Source organism: Galeopterus variegatus, unplaced genomic scaffold (assembly GCF_000696425.1).
Source record: "Galeopterus variegatus unplaced genomic scaffold, G_variegatus-3.0.2 Scaffold1220, whole genome shotgun sequence".
NCBI lineage: Eukaryota > Metazoa > Chordata > Mammalia > Dermoptera > Cynocephalidae > Galeopterus > Galeopterus variegatus.
In genome coordinates this window covers 270851-290667 of record NW_007727331.1, presented here as the reverse complement: position 1 = coordinate 290667, position 19817 = coordinate 270851, and positions in this window count along the sequence as shown.

The following is a 19817-nucleotide window of genomic DNA, read 5'->3' as shown; positions in this document are numbered from 1 at the left end:
CTTTAAATAAACATTTTGCCCATGAAAATGTGAGTGAGCTCAAAGAAGCCTCCCCAGGCTTTGGCACCTCATTCTGGAACTAGTGAGAGTACCTTCATTTCACCTATTCTCACCCACTGTTTCTCATTTTAACATCTCTAGTTCTTTGTTTGATTCTGTCCCCCAGCAACTGCTATGGGACTGGCTCACCAGTCTGATCCAAAGCTCTCACTCTTCTTCAGAATAAGGTTTTTGATATTTGATCTCTGGCCCTTCTGAACTGTAACTATCTGTAAGAAAAGGGCTTACCGGCCCACCCTTGCCCTATGGGACTTATCACCTACTTGCACCTGTTTCTTGACCTGAACCCAGGGGAGAGTGGGGATGGGTGGAAAAAGGAATCAGATTAGCCAGCCATTTAACTACCCAGCTGGTCATTTGGTTGCTCATAATTTATTCATTCATTAAAGAAACATATATTGACCATATACAATGTGCCAGATACTGTGCTAGTTACTTGAGATACAATAATTAACAGACATACTTGGAGTTATCACTGAGTTTACAATCTAGCAGGGAAAATAGGTACTAAATAAATAATTAACTACAACTGCAGTAAATGCTGCAAATGGGAATGCAAAGTGCAGTGAGAGTGTGTAAGGGGGCAGCAGGAGCCTAAGCTGGTGTAGAGGCTCAAGGAAGTCTTCCTGCAAGAAGTGACTTTTGAGTTGAGATGAGCAGGAAGAGCAGGAAGTAGGCAGGTAAAGGAGGTGAAATGGAGGGAAGGGTTGGGGGAGAGAGCATTCCAGGCAAAGCTAACTGCCTGGAAAAAACACAAGGCAGGAAGGAGCTTGGCCTAAACATGTAATTAAAAGCTGTAACTGTGGCTAGAGAGGAGAGAGTGAGCATGGGAGAGATAAAACAAACAAACAAAAAAAAACATATAAAAAACCCCCCTGTGGTCTTTATCCTAAAAGCACTAATTAGCCATTGAAGGGTTTTGAGTATGGTAAGAATGTGACAATCAGATACTACTTATCAGATCACTCTGGCTGTGGCATAGAGAAGAGAATGGAAGATCAAGAGTGGAAGAATCAACCAAAGATAAAATGGTTCTTTCCTCTTGTACACATACCCATCTAATAGAAGAGATAACACAGAAACATACCAAATGAGCATGACACCGAGCAGGACTGATTGGACCTCTCTGCTCCTCAAACAGTGGATCACATAGCCTAGCTGGATATGGTTAAGGCCAGGGCTTCCAGACAGGCCTGGCTATCTCCAAGGACAAAGAACAAGACTATCTCTCCAGGTGGGTTCTCAGAACTGCCTTTCACTGCCGTGGGAGGAGTGTGCCAGAGACGAGGTTGCCGGCGCTCTCTCTCTCTCTCTTTATCCTCACTGCTCTGCACATACACCCACTGCAAAACCTTTCAGCCTGACTACCTCAGGACCCAACCACTATTCTACAACCAGAGACTGCTCTGTCTCTTTGGATATTCCATCCTATTTTGTATCTGAATAGTATTTGAATAAAAATCAGTCAGGATGATTTCACCTTTAATTTCTCATATAAATGCTGATTATTTAAACTCTTAAGAAAAGATGAAAAATATAAATAAATAAATAAATAAACAAAAAGAAAAGATGGCCAAGTTTTCATTAAGAATGATAATCACCAGCCAGCTGCGCCCCCCAAGAAAACCATATGCTATTATATATAAATGACTTCACTCAAATTGAGCAGTATTTATTCTGGCTTACTTCCACACTCCAAGACTTTTACGCTGCCTACTAGCATTAGGAACACTGCTGGAATTCATTCTTGAACAGAACTTTTCCTGAACTGAAACTCTACACTAAAAAGCAGTAAAAAAAACTTGTTACCATTCATTTATTTTGGATTTAGATTCAAAGGGTGGGAAGAAGCGGGGAAGGACAATAGTTCTTTGACACAAGCATTAATAAGTTAGTAGAAGGCCCCAAATCCCTCCATTAGATTTGATGGCCTGAGGCAGAATAGTCACAAAAATAATTACACAAAGTAAATCTCTAGCCGGAGGGGAAAGATAAGATAAATACATGTTATGAAGCACATCAAGCCATTGCCAAGTGTTACACATGGCCACTCTGAATTCTAAAAATTCCCAGCTCTTCACCACTGTGAAATTTTATCAGGGGTGATAAAATTATATATTCAGAAGTTAAAGTAACTTGCACATTTGAAGCAGAGCTGTTTTCCCTTTCTTTTTTGCACTGTATGAAAATAATATTCAAATATAGAAGGAAATGAGTACTGTACCCTTAGGAACTATTCAGTATTCCAAAAATAGTGACATCCACTGAAAATGTACTATTTGAAACTTAACTATTTGAACATGACTCTATTACTTTCTATTGTTCCTCTAACTGTAACTTTGGATCCTAAAGTACTATGGTAACCTCTGAAAATACAAATTTTTTTTTTTTTTTTTTTTTTTTTTTTAAAAAGATGACCGGTAAGGGGATCTTAACCCTTGACTTGGTGTTGTCAGCACCACGCTCAGTCAGTGAGCGAACCGGCCATCCCTATGTGGGATCCGAACCCGGGGCCTTGGTGTTATTAGCACCGCACTCTACCGAGTGAGCCACGGGCCGGCCCTGAAAATACAAATTTAGTAGTAGTTCAGGGCTGAATAAAATTGCTTTCTGGACAGTGTGAAGATTTGTCCTCCCTTTACTCTCTTACTATACTGTACACATCTTCCTAAGAAAAACTTACGTTTTTTTCTGGACTGAGATTTATGAATAACTGCCAAATTTTAAAAAATGGTTTGAATAAAAGCAAATTATTAGCAGACCAACAGTTCATTAAAATTCCACAACTATATTTCCATCTTGCACGTTATCCTTGCCCACAGCCAACCACCTCCAAAACACCAGCAATCTCAGAAAACAGTAAAATGTGTTACATAACATTCTTTTAGACCATATTGAATTTTCTTTCTCAACTCCAATTCACAGTATACTGTGAAATCAACCATTCCAACATTAATAACTGTTAAATATATGCACTGAAATGTTATCTTGGGCCTCTTATGTGACAAAAAATGTTACAAACTTTTCTGTTCAAGTTTTAGAGATCTTATTTGGTACAAGTTGAGTGCAGAGGAAACTCCCTCATCTACCTCTATCTCTATATCTATAATACCTACATTATCATATCTGCTAATATTTTTTTAATTTTTAAATTTATTTATTATTATTTTACATTCTAAGATGTTGTTGTGGAGCAGTTGGGGGGTAGGGGGAGAGCAAAAGGTGGATGCAGATAGGGTGAGAGGAGGAGAAAGGAGGGAGGTGGGGCATGGTTGAGGCCTGTAGTACCCCCCTCACTCCAGCAAGAGATCCCAGGATGCTTTAGGCGGTGGCTCAGTGGTCATCACTGGGCTGGGTGCGGACACTGCAGAGGTGTGGCTAAGGCCCTCAGCTGCCCTCCATCCCAGTTTGGCAGGCTGATGTGCTTCTGGCGGCAGCCTGGTGGTTATCACTGGGCTGGATGTGGTTGTTGCTGAGGCCTTCAGCCTTCCCTGCTTAGGAGCCTGAGGGGCTTCCAGTCCTAGGTTTCATAGATGTTCTTTGGTGGTGTTAGACCTTTACTGGTTAATATCAGAACTTTGCCTCTGATCTGTGGGCTTTTTGTTTTTTCTTTCAGTTCTGTTTTGGCTTGTCGCTGTTCCCATCACTTAGACTCTGCACTGGAACTAATTTGTTGTCCTTTGTTAACCTCTAAAAAGGGGGGGAACTTCCTAAGAGAACCAGCACTCAAGTACTGTGGTTGAGTTAAATTGCTGCTTTGCTGCTGATTTTCTGGGGAAGGCTTTTTGTGCAGCTCAGGTTTTAATAATTGACCTTGTAAGCACTTCTGGGACTTGTGAGGTCCGGTATATCCGGGTTGTGTGGAAACGCTGGTCTGGTCCTGAGTCTTTTCAGTAAACTGTACCCCCTACTATTCTATATTCCTGACCAGTCTCCACTGAGTGGTTCTGGGCTGAATGGAGGGCAGATCAGCTGTCCATGCTATGCCCCAATGTTCCCCTGGTGGGCCCGTTTCCCCCACTGCCCGTGCTCCGAACACTTTCCATGGGACGGGCTGTTTACTGGTCCTTTGCAGTGACTCACTAGCCTCTGAGTGGCTCCTTACTTCAGTTGTCTGTGGCCCCTCATTCCTTTTGGGGGCCATGGGAACCCTGTTAGTGGTCTTGCTGGCCTGGAGGCCACCAAGGGCCTCTTCTCCCCTGCTGCCTCCAAGCAACTTCATTCGAAGGGCACAGCTGCAGTTTTTGCCAGCTCTTGCTCCGTGTGCTCACCAGGGCCAGCCTTGAAGTGTTGGGAGCTCAAAATGGTCAGAGCGGTCCTTTCTTTCCCTCACTGTGGCTTCTCCCGCCTTCATGAACTCTGTAGGTCTCTCTTCCTCTTCTCCTGAGTTCTAACGGCCCCAGGCTGGCTGTCATTGTTTTTTAATAGTTGTAAATTGGTTGTTGTGGGAGAGGGTTACTCTGGGTACCATCTATTCTGCCATCTTTACCAGAAGTCCATATCTGCTAATATCGGGATAGGAGATGCTCAGTTTTCATGGGTTCAGGTTACAAGAAACACTTCTGGGTTTTAAGCCACTCCCCAAGGTCTCAGGCCCCTCCTCTAGGCTGTCCTTTAGAGGACAGTTACTGTTGCTTGTTGGACCTATTTTTGGTGCCAACTTGGGGAGATTGAGACCATGAGGGACTCATGGTCAAATCCAGTGGCTGGGCATGCTCCATAGAGTGGAGTTTATCCTTTGAACTACCTTCCAGTAGAGATGCTAAAGAATACAGAATATTCTTAAATATGTCTGGTGCATGTGATAGGATATAACCACTGAACACGCCCTAAAAGGAGACCAACTGAGCATGTGCAAGGCTATGTTACATAACAGGGAACCACCTCTTTAAATATTCATTACATAGAATAAACATGTATTAGATAGCAAAACTATAAAAGAAGAATCTGGGCAAAAGGCCGGGCTGTTGCTCACTCTCCTGAAGCCAGCCCGCACTTCACCTGAAGTGTATATTTCTTTCCATATCAAACTTGCCTTTAGTAGGCTACCCTTCACCTTAGGGCCTGTCTGCTGTTTGTCTGTAAATGTATATTTTTTACTTTCTTATTGACCTTGCTGCCATTGTTGCTCACTTTCCTGGGGCCAACATGCACTTTGCCAGCTGAGCTGCGTATGCTTTCTTTTTTTATCAAACTAACTTTCAGCAAGTGGCTGCTCACTTTCTTGAGCCAGCCTGCACTCTGTACTAAATTGTAAATGAGGGGCCTGCCCGGTGATGCACTCTGTTGAGTGCGGCACTTGGGAGCGTGGCGGCGCTCCCGCCGAGGGTTCAGATCCCATATAGAGACCGGTCCGCTCACTGGTTGAGCGCGGTGCAGACGCGACACCGAGAGTTGCGATCCCATTGCCGGTCGCGGTGTGGGCGCGACACTGAGGGTTGCGATCCCGTTGCCGGTCACAAAAAAAGACAAAAAGGAAAAAAAAATTGTAAATGAGTATTTCTTACTTTTGTATAAACTTGGTGCAGGCCCTGCACAGTCTCTGGAGCTAGGCATCACTCTGTGAAATCTGTATCTTTAATTCATTACATTAAACCTGTTCTCACTTTCTACTGTGACTTTGCTTTTGAATTCTTTCCTGTGGCCAAGTCAAGAACCTGGTAAGAGGACAGGGTATGTTGAGGCTGGCTATTGGGCCTCCCCACACCCTCTCTTCTGGCATCAATATGGTCTTCTGACTCATGCAGAAAAAAGGAAGCAACCACCCACATTCTAAAGTAACTTAAACACATACTGCTATGACTGCTGATAAAAGATTTAGTAATATCAGAGAAAAGCCCCGAATAAAAAAGATAACATTCCCAGAAGATTAAATCAGTTTAGGATTTTGTTTGTTTCTTCTTCCTAAAAATCTTTGATGATCCAATCAGTTAGTTACACATCAAAAATACATCCAGAACTTGAGTTAGTATATATTTAACTATATTCAGAACTCTGTGTTTACTTTTACCAACCTTTTTCCATTACCCCCAAATGTGGCACACATTTCTTTTGTGTTTTTTCTTCTTTATTCTGTTCACCATTAGAGCTAGAAATTCAAAAAAGAGGAAGTTGTGAAGGATAGACTCTACAAAACTGGCCTACCTTGGCTTATACTCTTAAAAATTTTGGCCCAGGGTAGCCAAATATATTCTAGTCATAAGACTTATGAGCTCAAATTCTATGAAACTCAGTCAAGGAACATATTTTTTAAAAATTCAAGCAGCCTTCCAAGATGAGAGTTTACCTATAATTTTACTTTATCATGCCTTTGGGGCACTTTCTTCCCTCATAGCTTTCTAAATCTATAATTATAGGTAACCTTTAATTGCCTCAAATTTTTACTAAAACCAGTAGACGGAGAAACTGCTAATTGTTCGTCAATATTCAGTCCTCCCCTCTTACCCAGAATCTTAGGTTAGCACAAAACTACATTAAGACTAATTTCTCTCTGTCTCCCTTGCAAGCCAAGTTTTACCACTAGCATGAGACTGATGATTGTACAATTTCCTGGTCACATCAGAAAACTGCTTTCTTTCACTTCCTCTTTTCACACTTATCACTTAATAATACTTAATACATATTACCTACTTTATGTGAATTGACACCATCTGGGAATATAAAAGTAAAAATTATGTTCAACTTGTTGCCAAACTAAGAGGGATAAGTAAAATAAATTCACAAATAACTCAAAAGAAGATAAAACAAAAAGTTATCATATTAGATATACAAATAATGCCTAATAGTTCGAAGGAAAAAGATAACATATTTAGCTTGAAGTATTCAAAACAATGTTTTTGAGGAGTTAATGATTAAGAAGGGTGTTAACAAATAGATAGAGGAGAGGATGGCTCTTCTTCCCCTACCCCACCTATCAAAATGCAGAAAAGTCAAATGCTTCCCATGAGTCCCAGATTTGGAACTGAGTTAGCTAACAGTATTGCATGAATGCTCTATGTCAGATAATGTTTTAAATGCTTTACATGTCTAGCTTTCCATAGCTGCTGTAACGAATTATTACAAACTCAATAGCTTAAAACAATACGAATTTATCTTACAGTTCTACAGATCAGAAGTCCCAAACAGATTTCACTGGGCTAAATGCAAGGTATCATTTCTGGAGTTTCTAGGGGACAATCCATTTCATTGACCTTACCAATTTCTAGAGGCTGTCCACATTTCTTGGCTAGTAGCCCCATCCTCTATCTTCTAAGCCAGAAATGGCTGGTTGAGTTTTTTACACATCACATCACTCTGGCCTCCTCTTCTTATACTTTAAAGGACCCTTGTTATTATCTTGGGTTTACCTGAATAACCCAGGATAATCCCCTATGTCAAAAGCAGCTGGTTAGCAACCTTATTTCCATCTGCAACCTTAATTTCCCTTTGCCATGTAACATAAGATATTCACAGGTTATGAGGATTAAGATGTGTACATCTTTGGGGGAATCATTATTCTGCTTACCACATATGTGTGACCTCATTTAATCCTCACAACAGATTTATGAATTTGGTACTAGCATTACAGATAAGAAGTGAAGACATAGAAAGGTTAAGCCATTTGACTGTGATTACTGTATTAGTACGTTTTGTTTTGCTATAACAATACCTGAAACTGGATAATTTATAAAGAACAGAGGTTTATTTGGCTTATGATTCTGGGACAGCTGCATCTGGCACAGGCCTCAGGCTGCTTCTACTCATGGCAGAAAGCAGCAGGCAGCAGGTGAGTACAAGCAGATCACATGGTGAGAGGAAGCAGGAGAGAGAGGGAGAGGTGCCAGTGTCTTTTAAACAACCAGCTCTCATAGGAACTAATAAAGGGAGAATTCACTTACTACCCCCCCCCCCCGCCCCGGTAGAGCGTTAATCCATCCATAAGGGATTGGTCCCCACCACTCAAACAGCTCCAACACTGCCACATTAGGGATCACATTTCCACATGAGTTTTTGGGGGACAACACATCCAAACTCTATCAATTACCAAGCCAATAAATGGCAAATCAGTAATGAGAACTCAAATATTTCTTAACCCAGGGCCTGAACTCTAATAGTGTGACCAACAATCCTAGTTTGCTTAGGAAATTTAACACAGAATTTCTTTTTTTTTTTTTTTTTTTCTTAAAAGATGACCGGTAAGGGGATCTTAACCCTTGACTTGGTGTTGTCAGCACCACGCTCAGCCAGTGAGCGAACCGGCCATCCCTATGTGGGATCCGAACCCGGGGCCTTGGTGTTATTAGCACCGCACTCTACCGAGTGAGCCACGGGCCGGCCCCTTAACACAGAATTTCCCCAGGCAAATCCGAGTCCCAGGCAAACCGGGATGGTTAGTCATCATCTCTGAACTCTTAACCCAAATCCTGGTTCCAATAGAATGGTTTAGCAAGAATTTATTAAGGCCTTGATAATTACAGATCACAACTAACTTCCAGAGAGCTCCATTGTGGTGGTGGACAGTGCCTTATGAGGCAGAGAGATGCTAAAAAAATGCTACCTCTTCTTCCAGATTCACTTTTCCTTGGTTTGACAAAAAGTAAATTTGCTGAAAATGGTTGAGACAATTTATCCTGAGAGGATTCATAAGCAGGACCTTAAAAGTAGATGAAAGAATTCACTTGAGGTAGAAATGAAGTTTTGTCATCTCGAAGTATGTGTAACAAAATAAATAATCCTAAAATAGTTCCTATTAAAGGTCCTCATTGTAGTCCCCATTAATTACTTAGAAGTTAAGAAAATTAGTGTCTCAAACTGTGTTCCCCCAGAAGCTGCCCCTGGATCAAAGTTGGAGTAGAAGTAGTTTATTTAAGAGATAATCTCAAGAGGCACTGGTGTGGGGCTGGGGAAAGGAGAAAGGAAGGAAGGAAGCCAGTACAGGCTGCTGATGAGCAGGTTACTGATGAGGGCAGCTGGGACCTTTGAGAGATGGTGTAGAACACGTGTCTGAGCTGTCCTCCTACTGAAAAGTGAGGAAGTCGGAATGTTTATCCTCCAGCTTCCATCTAACTTTGGCTAAGGGCTGCTCCTGGGGCACCAACTCTTTAGCATTCCAGTCTGGCAGTTGGAAGCCTTCAGCATGTATTGAAACAGTAGGGGCCAAGGGGATATGAACAGAGCACAACAGTTCTGCTCTAATCTGCCCCTCCAAATTACATGCTGAGTCTTGCCATTCCTCATAATTTCTTCAGCTACAACCCTAGTTCAAGCCAATGGGCTCCCCTGGGTCACTGCAGCAGCTACCTCACCAGCTTCCTTGCCTCCACCCTTCCCTCCCACCCAACTCCCACAAAACAGCCAAATTATTTCTGTGAAGCATGAATCCAATTGTCATTCCCACTCTACCAAAAACTCAGATAGATTTTCATTGTAACCAGAATAAAACTGAGCTACCTTATAGCCTTCAAAGTCTGACGTGCTCTGACCACCCCCACCTCTCTGCCCTCATCTCTTAAATAAAGCTATTCTTTTTTTTTTTTTTTTCCTTTTTGTCTTTTTTTTCATGACCAGCAACGGATCGCAACCCTCAGTGTACGAGGGTCGCGCCCGTACCAGACCGGGACCGGCAATGGGATCGCAACCCTTGGTGTTGCCCCCGCACCTCGCTCAGCCAGTGAGTGGGCGGTCTGTATGTGGGATCCGAACCCTCGACGGGAGCGCCGGCGTGCTTCCCAAGCAGCGCACTGTAGCAGTGCGCCACCGGGCCGGCCCCAAATAAAGCTATTCTCTATTCAGCCATACTATTCTTCTTTTTTGCTTATTAGATTTGTCTCAGGGTCTTTGCTCTTTAGTTCATTCTGTTTATAATACTCTTCCCAGTGGATCTTTGCATGTGAGGACTTCTCACCATTCAGGTTTAATTCAAATATCACCTCCATACAAAGGCCTCACCTACCACCTTAATCCCAGGCAGTCTTTAAACTGACACTCTTTAGAACATTTCTTGGTCTCTCAAGTTATCTTTTTCTATGTTTTCTTATTTATTTATTTATTTATTTACTTACTTACTTCTTATTTATTTATTTTTGGTGGCTGGCCAGTACAGGATGTTTTCATATTTATTATCTCTCTCTCCACACCAAGATATAAACTCCTAACATGCAGGGATTTGGCATGTCTTGTTCAAAACCATATCACCAGTACCGAGAATGGTGCTAAGCACATACTAGGGATTTCAGAAATATTTATTTAGTGAAAATATATGTTTCCAAGATTGATAAGGCTGAATAAAAAGGGTTTATCTGTCTTTCATATTGTAAACATAACTCCAATATACCTTGTTTATTACTGGTTTAGGATAATCACAAAGACATGGTTTGCTAAGCAAAGGCAAAACTGATGAGATTATGGGTAAATTTTCATCAGTGGAGTCCCAATTAATGAAGCTCTACTTTCAAAGATGCTTTTATGATGATCTTTTAGCTATTTTTAGAGTGAAAAATAAAATGACTTGCAATTTTCTTTTTCCCCTCAAGTAAACCTATTTAGAACTATAAATTAAAATTGTTCTCTTCCAGGGTTCAGTCACACATTAAAAAATAACTGAAACTAACAGTATCAAAAAACATATCAATCAATTTCCAGGAGGTAAATTATTGCCTTCTGAAAATCTAGACAACTCTACTCTGTTTAAGTATTTAAATTAAGGCTGTGTTATTTTATTTTCTGTATTGTGGTTCCTGCCTTCTACATGTTGGCTAATTCAGTTGCTGGATCACATCTCATCATACATAAAGACCTTGAAATTAAAAAACGTTTGGGAGAAAGTCAGCAAATTTTAAGTAGGAAAAAATAAATGCATGTTGTCAGGATTCAACAGGACATTGATATCAGAACATAATACTCCACAGTGAATCTCAAAGTCCTTCAAATATGAGCCAAACCACATTCCAATCTTCTTTCCCATCTACCCTCCTCCACTAACACACACCCCTTTGTCTAGGCTGTTCTCTGAGTTTCTCTCCCATCCTCTCCTCTCCCACATTTCTCCTGCCTTCAAGTCCCATCTCAAGTGTTCCCTCTTCTATGAAGCTCTCTCCAAACCCTCCAGGCACTCACTAGGACTTTTTTCTGTGCTTAGTGCTCAGACTGTGGAATATGCCTAACATTCTCCTTTTCACACTGCAGTGTACCAATTTATTTCCAAATCATCCTCCACCTCACTATGTACAATCTCTGAAGGGCAGGAACAGTGTCTTTTATCCCAGAATCTTCAACACTTAATCATACTTCTGAGTATGTATGAGATAATAGGTTCTGAGATAGTATGTTCTGCATATATCATTGCGCCTTCCATTTTTAATTGGTAATAAAGACAGGGTGGGAGGAGACTGGAGGAGGGACTTGTTATGCAGATGTTTTCTCTTTTTTCCTATGTTCTCCATTCTGACCTCAGGAGGGGTCCAGACACTGTTGGTGAGACTCTTGGACTGAGGTTCTGACATGCTAAACTACCTGTGGTATCAGCTTGCAGGACTTTCCTGATACCCTCTCCCCTCCCTTTGCAAATACTTCTCCCATCTACTCTTCACTCCAAGAGTTCTTGTCCCCTCAGGTTTTTCAAGAACCCCATGTAGGGTTTTCTCATTCTCCCCAACACTTCTATTAATATGCCTAGACCCCAAAGTTCAATCTAAGAAGGCTGGTTTACAGATGGTTTAAACTAACATGAATATAGGAGCATTTCTATTTTAAAAGGAATCTGTTACTTCCAATAAGATTATAATTAATCAACTATTTTTAACATGGAAACTAGCTGTATTTTTCTGCTAATTCCAGCACACTGCTTCTAAGCTTTCCATATAAAATAACTTTTTATAAAAAAATAGAGATCTTTATTCACTATTGGCTAATTACTAACTTACAGAAATTTTTAAAAAATATACCTTTTTTTTTTTTTTTGGCGGCTGGCCGGTATGGGGATCCAAACTCATGACCTTGGTGCGCTCTAACTGAGCTGACCAGAAAAATATGCCTTAGAGAAAAGAAATACTACCAAATATATCACCAAGGTCACTTCATTTTTTTAAAAATGACAAATACTCCATAATTCAGAGGCCTACTCTAATAAACTCTGACTGAATTTCAGCTGTTTTAAATCACTGTTCAAACTAATATTGGCCTCATGAAATTTTTAAAAAATATCCCTTTTTTTTTTTTTTTGGCGGCTGGCCGGTATGGGGATCCAAACTCATGACCTTGGTGCGCTCTAACTGAGCTGACCAGAAAAATATGCCTTAGAGAAAAGAAATACTACCAAATATATCACCAAGGTCACTTCATTTTTTTAAAAATGACAAATACTCCATAATTCAGAGGCCTACTCTAATAAACTCTGACTGAATTTCAGCTGTTTTAAATCACTGTTCAAACTAATATTGGCCTCATTTCCCAGATTTAGAAATAAAAATCCTTAGCTCACCTGGAACTCAATATCACATTTTGAGCGTGTTTTTGCTTCAGCCATTAAATACCAGCTCCAAAAGTTACCAAAGCAAATGTGTCAGTTTATGTTGTTTTCTTCTTTTGGACTCTGTATTTGATTACATAAAGTTAAATTATTTCATTGCTGTATTAAACGGTTTTCTTTAATGGTTGTCTGAAAAACCTTTAAATCCGAAGTATAAAAGTCATTCCTAATGTCACCACCTCTCTTTAAAATTATAGGAAGTGAGACATTAAAGCCCTTTTCCCTCTTCCCATCCCCATCCCCCTTGGGGATCCCCACTGTTGGCAACTGGGTACACATCTTTTCCAAATATTTCCCATTGTTTATACAGATACATGTGTATCAATTAATATTATTTATTAAAATACAATTAGAGTACACTTACTGGTCTGCAATGTTATTTTTATCTTCCTAATTTAACATGGATACTTTTCCAGGTCACTACTTGAGATCCATTTTATTCTTCTTAAAGACTATGTAATATCCGGTTGTGTGAATATGCCATATTTATCCAACCTTTCTTCTACTCACTGACATTTAGTTTTTTTCCATTTTTTTGTTTAATTTCTCAACACTCCCAATTAAATAATTGGACCCTTACTATGATCTCAACCCCACTTCTTTCTACAAACTTTCTTCCCTCAACCCCAAATCTCTCTGAATCTGTCACCTCGTCTTTTTCCTTTTCTGAACTGTCAATTAGGAAAGATCTGGCTTCACAAGCTATCTATACTTTCTTCATTCATCACTCATTCCTCAGCCCTGTAACCTTTCTTTCTCTCTACTCTTCTGAAATGGCTCTCACTAAAGACATCCAAGCCCACACAGCTCCCCAATTCAGGAATATTTCTTGCCAGTCTTTATCTCACTCAACATGGCTGCATCCTTTGAGCCCTGGCTTCCTGAAGTCCGTTCGTCCCTCACTTAGTGGGACAACATTCTTTTCTGGTTCTTTTCCTACTTCTAATGGCTATTTCTCAGATTCCTTTGCTTGTCCCACCTCACCTGTCTCTTTCAAGTTGGTGTCCCCAGAGTTCTATTATTAGTTCTCCTTTCTTCTCTCTCTCTATGTCCTTCTGGTATTTGCATCCACTCTAATGGTTTCAACTGCCACCTAAACACTAATGGTTTCCAAGTCCATCTGTAGACCCTACTCTTCTCCTGATCTACGAATGTCCAAATCTATCTTCTAACCTTTTCCCGCAGGTCACTTGAAACTCTCCTTGTCTATAGCTGGACTCGTTAAATCTCCCCTGCCATCATAACCTGATCCTCTTCCTATATTCCATAACTCAATCATGTTTCCACCCATGCCTGTAGTCCAAACTAAAGCAAATCAATCTTCCTCAACCCCTTCTTGCTCACCTTCATGTAGTTTTTCAATAAATTCTTTTATTTCTCTGAAATATTCTGTTGTCAACTACCACATTCCTAAACATACCCTCATCAACCCTTGCCTGAATTTTTACACTTCACAATGATATATCCCAGTCTTAAATAATACGACCTTCGAAACATTTTCAACGATTAATGTTATTTTCCAACATAATCCATATCGATCTCCTGTTTTAAAATTTCTAATATCCTCTCATATCCACAGGATTAATAACTGCATATGTATATTTAATATGTTATACTATATTATACACATATATAATATACATGTCATATATATTTATATAATTTATATATAATGTATATTATAATATAATGTATATAATATGCGTATTATATAGAGAGAATATATAATATGATAAAAGCCTCTTAACTATCAGACTCTATTTTACCTAACCATCACCCCTAACTAATCTTCCTGTCTTTTAGTTATTTCCCCAGGCTGGCTGGGCTCCTACTTGCATTTGGGTCTTTGCTCAGAATGTTTAATCGTCCTGGAATTATCTCTTGTTCTCTGTTCCTGTTATAATCCTATTTTTTTTTAATTTGGATTCATCTCAAAATTATCTCCTCTGTGTATTCTTATCCAGCTCTCTTATCAATTATAGAAATACAAACTTCCTATTCTGTGCATCCAAAGCCCTTGGCCCACATCTCTCTTGCTGCATTTATAATTGGGTATTATAATTATTAGTTTCTGTATCTATCTTCTCCACAATGCCCTAAATCCCTAATGAGCAGATTCCGCATCTTTCAGATCTTTGTATCCCATCATACAAATCTGTGTTCTCCACACAGTAAACACCAACATATATGTTTTGAGTTCATAGAGTTTAGAAAGAACAAATGGAGTGGTCAGGTCTCAAATCTGTGCCTCCAATTTTCTATGCTACAGATAACATTGCAGAGCACAGTGGTGGCTAGAAAACTAAGCAAACATAGAATGGGCGCTCTGTCTACTTTTTCATATTAGCAATGCAGTTCTAGGATCAGCATTTAATCAGCTTTTTCACTGAGGCTGAGCCAGAAAAAGTATCTCCCTTTTGGAGAAGAGAAAGCAGTTAAAGTGGTACCTCTCAGTTCTGGGAATTAAGGAAAATGTTTCCAATACTGAGAGACTACTTATGGGTAGATGATATCCTAAATGGGAAGGATACAAACTGCCTCTCTCTTCTTAGAATGAGTTAGAAAGAATTATTTCCAAATTAGACTTTATATGTCTCCCAATAACAAACCTTAACTTTCAAGAATTCCTGCTGGGTACAGAATAGTACAAACTAATGAAATATTTATTTGCTAGAGCTCTTCTGTCCCTGGGTTAATTCCTCAGCAAGCAAAATCTCTGAACCCCAAGTCTGAGAATCTGGAAATACTGTTAAGTTAGAAATATCAGCAGTAGCAGGAGATATTATTTCTTAAATGTGTCCCACATTTAACAAATGCTTCCACTGAGGGCACTTGTCTCCTAAAAACCGTATGTTCTGTTTAGATTAAGATATTATAATATAAAAGTTTCCATGGCTACTTAAGCCAGGCTTCAGTGTGGAATCATTCAATTAATGCAGCCAATACTGCATAAGAATCCTCTGGGTGCTAGGCATTAAAGATATAGACCCTGGAAAAAGAAGTCATCAGGAAAGAGGCAGCAGCAACCCTGCAGTTCACTGGTTACTGTAAAGATTTCAAGAAATCAGAAAAACAACATGGTATAGTAGAAAGAGATTTGAAGCCAGGCAAACTGGGTTTATATCCAACACTCCATTACTTACTAGTTATGTAACTTTAGGCAAGTCTCTTGATCTTTCTGAGATTTTTGAATCTTTACAACAAAGTGAATACTAATACTACCTATGTCATGGAGGGATGAGATTTATTTTATTTATCATGAAAAGCACTTAACATAGTACCTATTATGTGGTAAATATAGAAATTATTTTATAAATATAAACCTTTCTGTTAATGATCCAATGAACGGATGAAGGTGTCTTTCCAATCAACCTTTCACATTTTCAAAACAGATGTGTATAAGATGGCTTGCTTACAAACCAAGAGAAGTTGTAATATAGTCTTAGAGCCAAAGAATTCACAAGGCAGAATTCTCAGCTAATGAATGAAGTGTTATGACAAACAAAGTATCAAGTTAGATACCATAATATGAACTTTTCATATTTAATTATGTGGAAAGTAGTGAATGACCTTGATGAAATTGCTTTAAAACAAGAGGCCTGTTTTTTTTTTTTTTTTTTTTCTCCCCAGTCATGAAAATCTGGTTGTTCTACAAAGATTCTTTGATCCTGGGACTGTACTCACATTTTAGAAAAATTGCTGATATTTTTGTAAGATTATATATGAGCTCTGGAGTTTTTTTTTTTTTTAAAGATGACCGGTAAGGGGATCTTAACCCTTGACTTGGTGTTGTCAGCACCACGCTCAGCCAGTGAGCGAACCGGCCATCCCTATGTGGGATCCGAACCCGGGGCCTTGGTGTTATCAGCACCGCACTCTACTGAGTGAGCCACCGGCTGGCCTGAGCTCTGGAGTTTTAACGAATGACAACTAACACAAATTCATGGGAATAATGTTTAAAGGTTTTTAGCTACCAATCCCTACTGTTTACAAAACACAGAGAAATATTTTCCTTTGTATGAAATTGTTTAAAACCTTTGGATTTTGACATGCTTTCAAATATAAAAGTCATATTTATTAAATGCTTGACTGTCAATTTTTGGTATTGTACTAAACCAATATGATTCACAGTGACTTTTAAAAATCTATGTAATTATTTTCATTGATTATTTCACATACATTATTTTCTTTTTAATTATCTTGCCATACTATTTTTATTTGGTGGGGGGGGGGGCAGCTGGCCCGTATGGGAAGCTGTGACCTTGTTGTTATAAGGCTGTGCTTTAACCATGTGGGCTAACCAGCCAGCCCTACCTTACTATCTTATCTTACTAAAAATACACTAGGGGTTTGTCCCACCAAACACACATTTTATTGATTATTTAAGTAGCTAGTATAATTACCCCGAAATTTCAACTAATACTTCCTGAATTTGACTCAGTTAGCTTCATTCTTCTTTCTGAAGGATAATGGCTCAAACACTTTTGTAATTTATTTCAAATCTATGAATTCTACCGTGAAGGTACATAATATGTGGAGTATCCTTTTGACTTTATATGAGTCAGTGGATAAGTATTTCAGGTTAGAATATTTACTCCTAATTATAAAGACACACAATTTTTGCTCCAGAAAATGCTAACAGAAAGCATAGATTTCAAAAAGAGGGGGTTTTTTTTGAAAGAGGCCTTTATAAAGAGGACTTTATAAAGTGTATGCCTACCACCTCCGTGGTATTGCATTCTAGTTCCAGCAACACCACTTTTTTCTACCATCTGAAATTACTATATGTCTAGAACATGATGATCCAATATAACTTTCTGCCATGATGAAAGTCGTATGCTCTCAAATACTTTGAAGCCACTAGCCAGATGTTGCTACCGAATACTTGAAGGGTGGTTAGGGTGACTGATGAACTGAATTTCTCATTTTATTTAATTTTAATTATTTGAAATTTCAGCAGTCACATGTGGCTAGTGGTTACCACATTGGACAGTGCAGGTCTAGAATGCATGTTGAAATAGCTGGAGCAGTGGACAAGTATGATTATTACGTCCTCATGCCACACCTCTTTCACAAGCTATTCAACTCTTACCCATAGCAAGACACAAGTCAAGTCTCATTTTCTCCATGAAGCTTTCACTGACCACTCTAATCCACATGGATGTCCTTCTTCTCTTGACTCCTATACACTTCACTGTGTATAGGAAATTGGGAATTTAGTGCCCAATTATACCTTATATAATAGTTTCTTTCTTTTTTTTTTTTTTTTTACAAAAGATGACCGGTAAGGGGATCTCAACACTTGGCTTGGTGTTGTCAGCACCACTCTCAGCCAGTGAGCCAACCAGCCATCCCTATGTAGGATCCGAACCTGTGGCCTTAGTGTTATCAGCACCGCACTCTACCGAGTGAGCCACGGGCCAGCCCCTGTAATAGTTTCATTTCAATGCGAGTAAGATTCAGCATAAAATAATGCAAATAATACCACCATTTTCTATTCATTGAAAGCATATAGTGCTAAACACTTTACACATATCTTATTTCATCTTTGTAATAGGCCTGTAAAGTATGTATTATAGTCTCCATTTTACCTATGAGGAAACTGTGGCTCAGAGAGATGAAGTGACATGCCCAGGTCAAATAGCTAGTGGCAGAGCTGGAACTTGAAACCAGGTCCATGACTGGGTAGGGATCTTGTCAGATTAGCAGGCTCATATGAGATAATTTGGCCTGATTTAATTATTGGAAGCCATCATAACAAATCTAAGCCTGTCTGAGAAAACTACTTTGTAACAATTACAGTTTAGGGAGAATAAAAGATTATATTTCAATTTAGATTAACAGAGCTTTTAATTTATAGTGAAAGACCATTCCATAGTTCTTCCATCATAGACTGGACACATCACTTTCTTAAAGATCAGCTGCTCCCTCTAGTGAGAATGGATTGGAATACCACACCTAGTAAGTATTTCAAAGTGAGATTCTCAGCAGGAGCTGTATTTTCTTTAAGAGTCTCTTAGAAATTTGTGAATGCATATTTTGGTAATTACAAAGAATGGGAACTGTTACTTCCATTAGGTGGGGTCAGGGATGCTAGAAGTCATGCTACCCAAGAGAAGTCCCTCTCCACAAAAAAATGCCCAACTTTCAAGAGGAAACCTATCAGGCCGGCCCGTGGCTCACTCGGGAGAGTGCGGTGCTGATAACACCAAGGCCCCGGGTTTGGATCCCACATAGGGATGGCCGGTTCGCTCACTGGGTGAGCGTGGTGTTGACAACACCAAGTCCAGGGTTAAGATCCCCTTACCGGTCATCTTTTTAAAAAAAAAAAAAAGAGGAAACCTATCTACATTTATCTGAGCCTAGAATTGAACATCATTTTACATATAAAAACAAGTCATATTTACGCTGCTTTAATGCAAAAATTTTTAAATTTTCTGGGAAGGAAACTATGGTAATTCATCTAATTTAAGATATCACCAGTTGTAAGACACAGTATTATTTAAACATCATCAAGAAAGAAAGAAAGAAAAACACTGCCAGTAAACTATGACACAATGCATTCTTATACATAATTTTTATTTTATCTTTATTTAAAGATCTCTTTTGACTTATTTAGACAAATAAAATATCACACTTGGACATATAAAAGGAGAAACAAAAGCAAAATAAATTGTTAAGGTATTTCTAAAACTTCTTCATAGTCAGAAAATTTTCTGAAACAGCTTTTGACTTAGAGTCTTCTATATCCATGTTTTTCCAAACATATTATCCTCTCTGTTATCAAGTGTGTTGATATGCAATATTTCCTAAAACAGTGCTGAACTCTAATGTCTAGGGTTTTCTTCCAAGCCATTGACACCAATTATGTGAGTTTTGATGTTGGCATCTTACAAAGATATCGATGGAAAGTTTCTGGACTACAATCAGTGCTTGTATCCCTTCTTCAGATGGTCTTCAAATAGTTAGTCCAAAAAATGAATTTGGTAACAATAACTACGTTTGCACATGCTCAGGCAATGACAATGGTAATGATGTCATGACTGACACCTGGCTAACAGTGCTTGTAAGAAACATCCTGATTTCAGAAATGTGAAAATGTATTTCTTACAATGGAAGAAATACAGTACCGTGACAATCAAGAGGAGCTTTCCCTTTTTCTTTTCCAGAGCTTAATCAAGATTTGGTCACCATTTCAGAAAACCTCATTACCAAGGTATATGAACCACAAATAAAAATATCTGTATCAGTC